Source organism: Hypomesus nipponensis, chromosome 21 (assembly GCF_054491055.1).
Source record: "Hypomesus nipponensis isolate SF chromosome 21, ASM5449105v1, whole genome shotgun sequence".
NCBI classification, from domain to species: domain Eukaryota; kingdom Metazoa; phylum Chordata; class Actinopteri; order Osmeriformes; family Osmeridae; genus Hypomesus; species Hypomesus nipponensis.
In genome coordinates this window covers 13355374-13364486 of record NC_140381.1, presented here as the reverse complement: position 1 = coordinate 13364486, position 9113 = coordinate 13355374, and the positions used below count along the sequence as shown (strand labels likewise).

The window sequence follows — 9113 nt, the reverse complement described above, 5'->3', positions numbered from 1 at the left end:
TTCTCATTTATTTTTAGAAGAAAAAAAAGACTGCCACAAATAGTTCTAATTTAACAATTTTCCAAAATAATATTGATATGTCGATAAATCCTCTCTGGTCATGCATTGTACACAAATGAAAACATATCAAAAATAAATATAGTAAAGTATTTAACTTCCCAGTTATTTAGTCTACGGAGCCCTTTAAGGAACATGGGTGAAAAAAATTAGGAGGTGGGAAGATTTCCTATTTATTTAGCAACTGGTGTGCTGTTTAAACCAACAAAAATAAATCTGCCACAAGAGAAAAAAGTTGTATTTTGTTATGAGCTGTTTTTATCACTTAGGCAACTTAACTTTGAGTCCTTGGACTTTTGGTGACAACTTTGTTGGGTCCAGTTCCATAATGATCTTCTGATAAAATTCAAATGTAGGTTTCAGGTCCTTGGGTTAGCTCAAGTTAAGGCTGTAGACAAGTCCAAAAAGCATGACACATCCCATGGTGACGTTTGGGAGGTTGGGAATAACTGTCACTCCTTCAAGAACCACGCCAGCAAAACACCCATTTCCCGGATTTGCACTCGGAACAGTGTATATGCCCATGGTCATCTGCGCCAACTCTGCCTCACTGGAATCGATGTCCTGCAGGACAAACAGAAAAGAGCTGTCAGTCACCTTGACCTTTGACCTCAAATCTAATCTAGCTCAAATCTAGCTCATTTCAGGCGAGCGTTCATTTGAATAAATTCCCATAAGGTGTTCCAGAGATATTACATTCACAAGAATGGAATGGACATGGTCATAGTGACTTCAAACTTTATCCTTTGACAAACTCCAAAAAGCCTAAAAAGATAAATAAAAATAATTTACCATCTCTGCACAACTAGAAGTTGAAAATTGACAACTGAGGGTACAAGGCTAACTCCTACCTTAGACCAGAGCTCAGGCTGCCAATAACTAAGTTTAGTGAGATAAAAAAGTGTGCATCAAACTTCAGCCAAGCAGTGCAGTCAGTCAATTACATGTTCATAGTTCCCCACTCCTTGGAGTTCAGGGGGAAGCGTGAGGGTCTCTCCATGGAGACGCAAGGACTTGCGAGGAGGCAGCACATCTCTCACAGCAGCCTCTGACCTGCTAAAATGACTGTCTTTTTCATTTATCTATCTATAAAACTTTTTGCACTAATGTGGGACCCAACATTGCGGTTCCCCATGACTATTAATACATTAACTTATTAAAACTGAACACATTTTGTTCAATAGATCCATTTATCATGTACATTTTATCATAATCAATATAATCATGTACAATTGTGTACTTTTACCACATCAATGTACTTTTTACATACTAACGAGCCAAATATTTATCTCCCATATAAACTGCATTTAAGCTCCTACAAACAAACCTACCTCATGAGACCCTGCTGAGATAGCTTGGGCCTTACTGACTGTTTCAGATCCTCAGCTGCCTAACGACAGAAAAGCAATATTTACCCCCCATCGTATCTATTTATGAACAGCAAAGCTTAAGACACAGGCACCATGGAGGACTAAGAGGTGGATGGCATCGTCTTTGTTAATACTTTGAGGATTAAGCTCAACTATTTATCCTGAATTGCACAAACCAGATTTCCCTGGATTTGTGGAAAAATGAATCCCATACTTAAAGTCTACCTACTTGCATTAACTTTAGGGAAGACAGGAAGTCGTCTTTCTGTCTAATGTTCTCCATGCGCTTCAGTTCATATGCAGACAGTCCTCCATATCCATTCTAGTAAAAGTCAAAACAAGATTCATAACTTTAAACTTAATTGACATGTACACTATATTTTCCAATGGCCTATGGTTTGACAGATGGGTTTCTACAAAATTCTCAAATGTCATTATCAGAATTTTGGCTCAGGCTGGAAAGGTTTAAATGGCCATGACAAATTATGCAAGGTTGTAAAGCTTACAGATGTATGCGCCACATTGTTTTCATCTAAGGAGACCTCCTGGCGTCCCAGTATCTGAACAAATATTAAAAACAAATGTAAATTCCGTAATACCTACTGCTTTGATGTGAAGTACAGTTTGTTTTTTTGCCTCCTCACCTTACTGCTCATGGAAGACTTTTCACCATAGGTGAGGCATTTAGGTGCCACTACCTGGCAGACCCTCCTTATCCCAGGCTCCTCAGGCCCAGGGGGGTTTACTTCCTACAAGGGACCGCACTTGCACTTGCCTTAACAGAATTTCTTATTTGGGTCAAACGGACACTTGGACTTTAGATAAATCACATTGGTGGTCAAGGTCACTGTGACCTCATGTCCATCCCACTCATGAATGCAATCTCAGGAACGCCTGATGGGAATTTCATTACACCTGGCACAAAGAAGAGTAGGCTGATGTACACTTACCACGTATTCTTTGACAAGCTTCTCCATGTCTTCATTGAGATAGATGCTAAGGCTCCTCAGAACACAGTCACGCTTGATGTTTATGTCTTCCTTCTGAAGTCAGCAAATCAAGAATCTAAAATATAATACATTAGTCTATGCTTTGTGTAAGTAATGCAGAATTTTAGAAACAGACAGTGCTGCTGCATCCTTCCCTAAAGGAATCAGAAGGTGGTGAGTGTTAACTATAATTCACAAATTATTTTTGCAACATGAAATGACTGACAGCCTGCAAATCTGTTGAACTTTTAGAGAAAGGAGCAGAGAACAAATGAGGTGAAAAAAAACAACCTGTAGAACTCCAGCAGCTTGTTGCTTGACACTTACATTAGCTGTCGGTGCCATAATGGTGCTGATTTTCTTTCCTGCAGATCCTCCTCTGGCATGGAAAACTTTGATCAGGTCATCACTGTATCTGTCCAGTTGTCCAATGAATTTTGTCAGGGAGAAAGTCAGAGGGATTGTAGTTATACGCATGAACTCCATGTTGACCTGAAAGAGACAGGGTATACTTTACTTTAACTAGATGTCTAACATTCAACTTAATCTATGTTTTCTAAGAAATGGGTTACTACACTCACTTCACCAACTTCAAACAGTGCTGGCCATCTGTTAAAAAACTCTGTAACTGTTGGTTCCTGGAGAACTTCTTGTCTTCTGTAAGAGAAGGTATGCTGCATCTTTTCCTTAATCCATGCCTCATCCTTGTTATTCTTTTTTACCTCCGTCATTAGAGCAACCCTTTCAACCTCTAGGCTGTCTGTAGTTTCGCCTCTTGGAAGGCACGGACAGAAATTAACCTCTGCCTTCCGGGGCTTTTTGACATTTGCAGCTGGTTTCCCCTGACCCTTCCGTTTGTTTAAGTGAGTTGACAGTGCCTTCTGGGTGTCCAGCTCGGCTGAGCTTGGTGCGGAAGCTCATCATCTTTACCTTCATGTAGTGCTTCCATCCACAATACCCAGTGCGAGTTCCTTTCTCAAACAAACATGGATGGGTCTGGATCAAGGCTTCAGCAACTGCTTCATAATGATCATCCCTTGGATATACTGTGTATCTGATCATTTCTTCAGCAAGTCCTTCAAGTATATCAGATTGAATTTTGGGGGTAAGATAGAGTAAAGTTCCATTTGTATTAAAGTCAGCATTACCTGTCTGGAGCATCATCTCAGCGCAATATGAAAAGCGCGGCACAACAAAAGATTCAGGCCAAGAGCAGGACCGAGACTCAGGAGAGAACAGCAGGATGGTATCATTGCTGCGATATGACAGGACAGACACTGAATCACTAGGCTCTGGAGATGAGCTGGTCGATGCCAAGAAGGTAGTCCCTGGGATTGTGGAGCAGGTATGTGTAGGGGTTGAAGCCAAGATTTCAGAGCGGGTAGTCTCACTCAAGTACACAACTTTCACAGTACTTTTATCTTGGATCTCTGAAGTTGACGAAAGGTTCATAAATTGATTGTTGAAGTCTTCATCTTTGTACTGAAGCCTGAACTGCTCCGTCACTCCAAAGACAGTAGTTATTTCAAGAACCAATTCTTCCACAGTTGTTGGTATTCTGGATTTAAGGGTTAGTTTCCTTGCATCATCTTCACCTCCAAAAAGGACTCTGATGGTAACACATCCTGCCATCCTGCTTATTTAATCTATAGAGCAGATACAAACACACCAAAAGGACTGGTATTAGGGATAATACAAAGTTATGACTAGGAAGCAAATTATAAATATTAACATTATTACAAGCGGCTCAGACAACATCACAATTTTTGGGCATCTGAGAAGATTTATATAAATTTACATGCTATTAAGTTGAAGTAGCTAATGCTTTTGTTGAACGGCTGAACAGTAAGCTATAGACCAATAATCACCCTACGTCACACAACTGTCAAGCAGGCTCAACTGCGCATGTCGGTTGTAAAAGACAAACTTCTCCTGGATCTATTACACTTGGAGTGTCGATCAGGTCATCATATATCTCTGGCCACTGGGTGGCTAGGCTTGACATTAACTTTTTGAGGCACTTCTCCTTTGGACAAGTACATTTCCGTTTCACTTGTCTATGCACCAAAGGCACTTGACCAGATACCTTTACATAGCCTGACCAAGTGATCGGGCAAAACTAGCCTGGCTAACGGAGGTCGCTTTGTCAGGCAAATGATGAATGAAACGGGTTTGGTTAAAGAAATCAGAGATGCTGGCTATCTTCTGCAGGCTCGTATCTACAATAGGCAGTGCTCCCTGACGTTTATAGTGTAAAATGGATGAAGTACAACATAACGGTGTGCACACTGTCAGTGAGTGACCGAGTCTGACTGATGCTAACATCAAAACAGTGTAACAGGGGAGCAGTCTCACCCAGATTGCCAGTTTTAAACAAATCACCAAATTAATCGGACCATGCTGGCTAAAAGCAGAATTCCTATATCTCTTGAAAGCGACTTTTTAGATGTAGAATTGACTGTAAAACTGTAAAATTATGAACTTTGTGACATGAAGATATGGCTGGGGTTACAGAGTATCAATATTTTTTTGCTGTGGTCATTCAAAATCAAACCTTTGACGATGATGTGCCTCTTCAGTGTTACCATACGTTTGGATCCAACAGTGTAGGCTGAAAGTGGATAGCAATCAGTCAGTTCCTCAAGATGAACTAGGGCAACCTCTCTACCTGGTGACAAAGTCAACTGAAAGGCCCTAAAATGATCTCTATACCAGGCACAAAATAAACGAACAATAAAACTCAACTCATCTCCTATTATGCCCATTTGTAGAATTTCTGCAAATTCAGGCATTCCAGCAGTTGAACCACATGCAACTACCATTCAATTTCTGTAATTTATTCCTTTAGTGGTGACATTTTTTGTAAGATTAACTTGACTGATACCTGGATACTTTTGCCTGAGAGCCAAAACAACTTCCCTACTCAAAACATCAACCTGGATTGTGGAGATATTTGCAACTTCCAAATTCAATGTCCTGAAACTGGATGAATGGATGTGATAACTGATGAATTGTTGGTGTTTTGCTGCCAGTGAGAGTGCAATATTTCTGAAATTATTTGTATGTCGGGCAACTTGTTTAAAAAAAGCTATGTTTTGCTTCAAATCGAATCGTCCATACACCTACAAGTGGACCAAAGCACCTAATCAAGTGTGGATAATGCTCAAGATAGTGGTGTTTAGGTTTCACTGTTACACCTGGGTCAAGTTCAAGTAATCTCTGTGCTCAGACACTTTCACATCAAGATAGGTAATTGTCTCATCCGAATGAACAGGTGCCACAGCTAACTCTACAATTTCCTTCAAATCTAGTATAACTTTCCAATAAAGCTCATCCTCTGGTATCAAGTCTCCTATTAGAAATGGAAGCAAACGTATTAAGCTCCAATTCTCATTGCCACCTATTGTTTTTTTTAAAGAATAGCTTTGTGGTATTATGTGAGAACGTTTTTTTTTGTCTGCATTTTTAAATCATGCACTAGATCTGGGGGATACCCTGTGTTAACATGAAAGTGGTGAAGGTGTTCAGTTAAAACACACGCTCTCTTCACCCCAAAGCAGTTTGTGTCAGTTTCCTGTGCAGATTTTACATGTGCTTCATGTATTTCTTTGGTTCAAAGTAAAAAAGCACCTGACTGAACGTCCTTAGATTGAATATCTTCTTTCTGAGCCGTACAAAATCGACAAATATATTTCCCAGAGAAGCTCTCACCAAAACCAGCTAATCCATGTCAAATCAAATCAAATGTATTTGTATAGCCCTTTTTACACGCAAGCATGTCACAGAGGGCTTCACATACGCCCATAGAACTGCCCCTCAACCAACCTAAACCCTCAAGGAAGACAAGGAAAAACTCCCAGAAAAACTCCCAACGGGTGAAAAAAATGGAAGAAACCTTGGGAGGAGCAATTCAGAGAGGGATCCCCTCCTCCAGAGACGAATGTGCCCCCAAATGATCAGCAATTACACTATGGACTGTTCCTTTTACAAACTTTCCAAGTTTTGAGATGAATGCACCATGCTCTTCTAGAGTGACAAGGTCTTGTAAAAGTGGCTCTAAAATGTTACCATATCCATAAGCTTTGACATTGTCACTCTTGCACAAAACTGCCAAATAAATTGAGCTGAGTGCTGAATGAGAGCCCGGTGGCAAGTTATTCAGAACCCAGTATATACTACACAATTTATGCTTCTTTCGTGATGTGCCCAGGGGATTACACAATTCAAAGTCATCAATGTACAAGGTTAAACACATTTTCAACTCATCACCTGACAGGAAAGGGTTTTCCTTGAAGTACACACCGTCTCTTAGAGAGCGATACTGCTGGTTTTCAAGCTGGCTCTGTATTACCTCCTTGTGTTCTGTGGCTATTTATAACACTATTTAACACGTCAGTAGAAAGCAACTGCTGCAAAGACTGCAATAATGGGATATATTGAAAGGTCCTGCTCTTTGTTTTGTCTAAAATAAACTCCACTGGCTCAACAACATTAAACACTTAAAGTACTCCTTTCTCTTTTAAGCTGTAGCAAGATGGCCACCTGGCCCTATTGCTTTCACTAAAGGATTAGAATGACACAGTACATCAGCTAGTTCCCTAATAATCAAGCCATCAACTACTAAGTTTTTATTTTTGAAAAATTCCGAAAGACTGCTATAGGTTACAGGCACAGACACAGTACTTAACAGATAGTGTAGCTATCTGCAATTGGTCAATTGCTGTTGACGGAACATGAAAAATGTTTTCCAACTTCAATAAAATTGTGCCTATTTTTTGTTCTACAACGTTTGGAAGGTCATCTGAAGTATCAACATCACTATCTGCATCTGACGGTGAACCAAAATCTATGTCTGAAGATGAGGGTCTGTCATCTGCAGGAGTAGCAGATTGCTTCAACGGAGCAGTGACTTTAACCACACCTGCTTTAAAGTCTTTTAGGGTGTGGGGATTATGTTTTCGATGTTTGTGTGAGTTAAACGTACCATATATGTTTGTTTGATACATACATCCCTCAAACATACAAGTTATGGTTTCATACTGCCTAAGATGTTGATTTACATGAGTAAAGTACTCCTTCTCAGTTGAAAGTTCCTTACATCCGCACGTCTGACATGAGAAAGAAGTTAACTGAACATCTGCTGTCTCTAGCTTCCTGTGTGTTTGATATGTGTGACTCGAAAGGTCCTTCCAAGTGGTAAATGTACATGGGCAATCTGCATAGACACAAGGATAGCGGCATGTGAGGCCGTAGTGAAAATGTCTCAGCCTAAAATGCTTTAACAATCCATACCTGGTAGGTATGAGATGTCACATACTTTACATGGCCACATTCACACGGCCACATTCACACAGCATTTGTAAATAAAAACAAATAACAGTGTATTAGTTATGGGTCAGTAACACATTTATATTTTGAAAAGGCACAAATGTGTGTACAGTCCACATTCTTACTTGATGTTGCTGATTTGCAAGCTTGCACTGTCTGGATACAGGTTCGAAAAATATATTGAACGTGCAAATTCATCGCAGGAAAAAACAATTCCAGTGTGCAAAGACTTTTAGGCGGCAAGATCCCTAATTACTTTTAATAACTGCGCCCAATATGCAAGGCAGTAAGATAGCAAAGTCAACTCATTATGTTGCAAACAAAATGCGACTAAAAATTACATGTGCACACACTGTAAAACAATTAACAAACAAGATAGGACGGGTTGTCTAACGTTCAGGTTGTCTAACGCACTTGAGCAAAGCATGCTTGCTTGCTAGCTAGCTACTTGACTTACCATTCCTGCACTAAAACAGCATTCGCATGCACGCTGACCCACAGCAGTGTTAATAGTTAATCCTAAATTTGGAGCAGGTAAAAACCTGCAAATTTGTATACATAATTTGAACAGTACTCGCTATAAATCTTTTGCTGTTGGCAATGTACTCTGTATGTTCATATTTCACTGACACCAGCTGCAAATTAGCCACCCTAGCTGATGGTTCAGGCATGTGATACTTAGGGCTAGCTATCAAACCAGACAAATGTTTGCAATCATGACGGATTTGCTGGATTTTATTGCTAATATATTCATATCAGTGTGATACGCTATTAACTGCACTAGTAGAACACAAGTACGCTGACAGATTACAAGCAGAAAACTTGGATGACTGCAGTGCAGATAGCTTACCGTTACAGTGCAAACAGCACTGAGGTGAAATGGTGGAAAGAAGAAACGGTCTGGAGAGTGCGAAATCTGACGTCCACTTCAAAACGATTTCACTTCCCGAAAATTGCATGTAAACCAATCACATACGTTTTAACCAATTGAATCTTGCTTGTTTCACAGCTAGCCCTATTTAAAACTAGTTAGTATGTTTTAATTGATTAAGAGTAATATATTTCAGAATTAATAGACTTATGCTTATTCTAAGGAATTTTAATAAATACATTTTGAGAAAATTACTATTTAAATAAAATCAAATAGATGAAAATACTTAATGATAAAATATGCCATGATTCATTTCTGTGAGTGTACAGTCCCTTTGTCATTCTATGAGCAACATCTATCCAGCCAAGCCATTAAACCATTAAACAGTCTTCTAGAAGTTGAGGGGGCTAATGGCCAGGAAGTTCCCTATCTAGGCTATATAGAACTTAGCATAACGTTCCCAAAAGAGTTTGTAGGGACTGATATTGACGTAAAGAC

At 39.6% G+C, this 9113-nt stretch overlaps 1 pseudogene across 1 annotated transcript; it reads right to left on the bottom strand.

Annotated features, from left to right (window-relative positions):
- Positions 1 to 305: 305 nt before the first annotated feature.
- On the bottom strand, positions 306 to 2893 carry LOC146238076 (uncharacterized; annotated as a pseudogene). Its single transcript, XR_014740611.1, has 3 exons — positions 2744 to 2893; positions 2378 to 2470; positions 306 to 621 (listed from the first exon to the last, which is right to left on the bottom strand). The product of XR_014740611.1 is annotated as an uncharacterized LOC146238076 (transcript).
- Positions 2894 to 9113: the final 6220 nt, after the last annotated feature.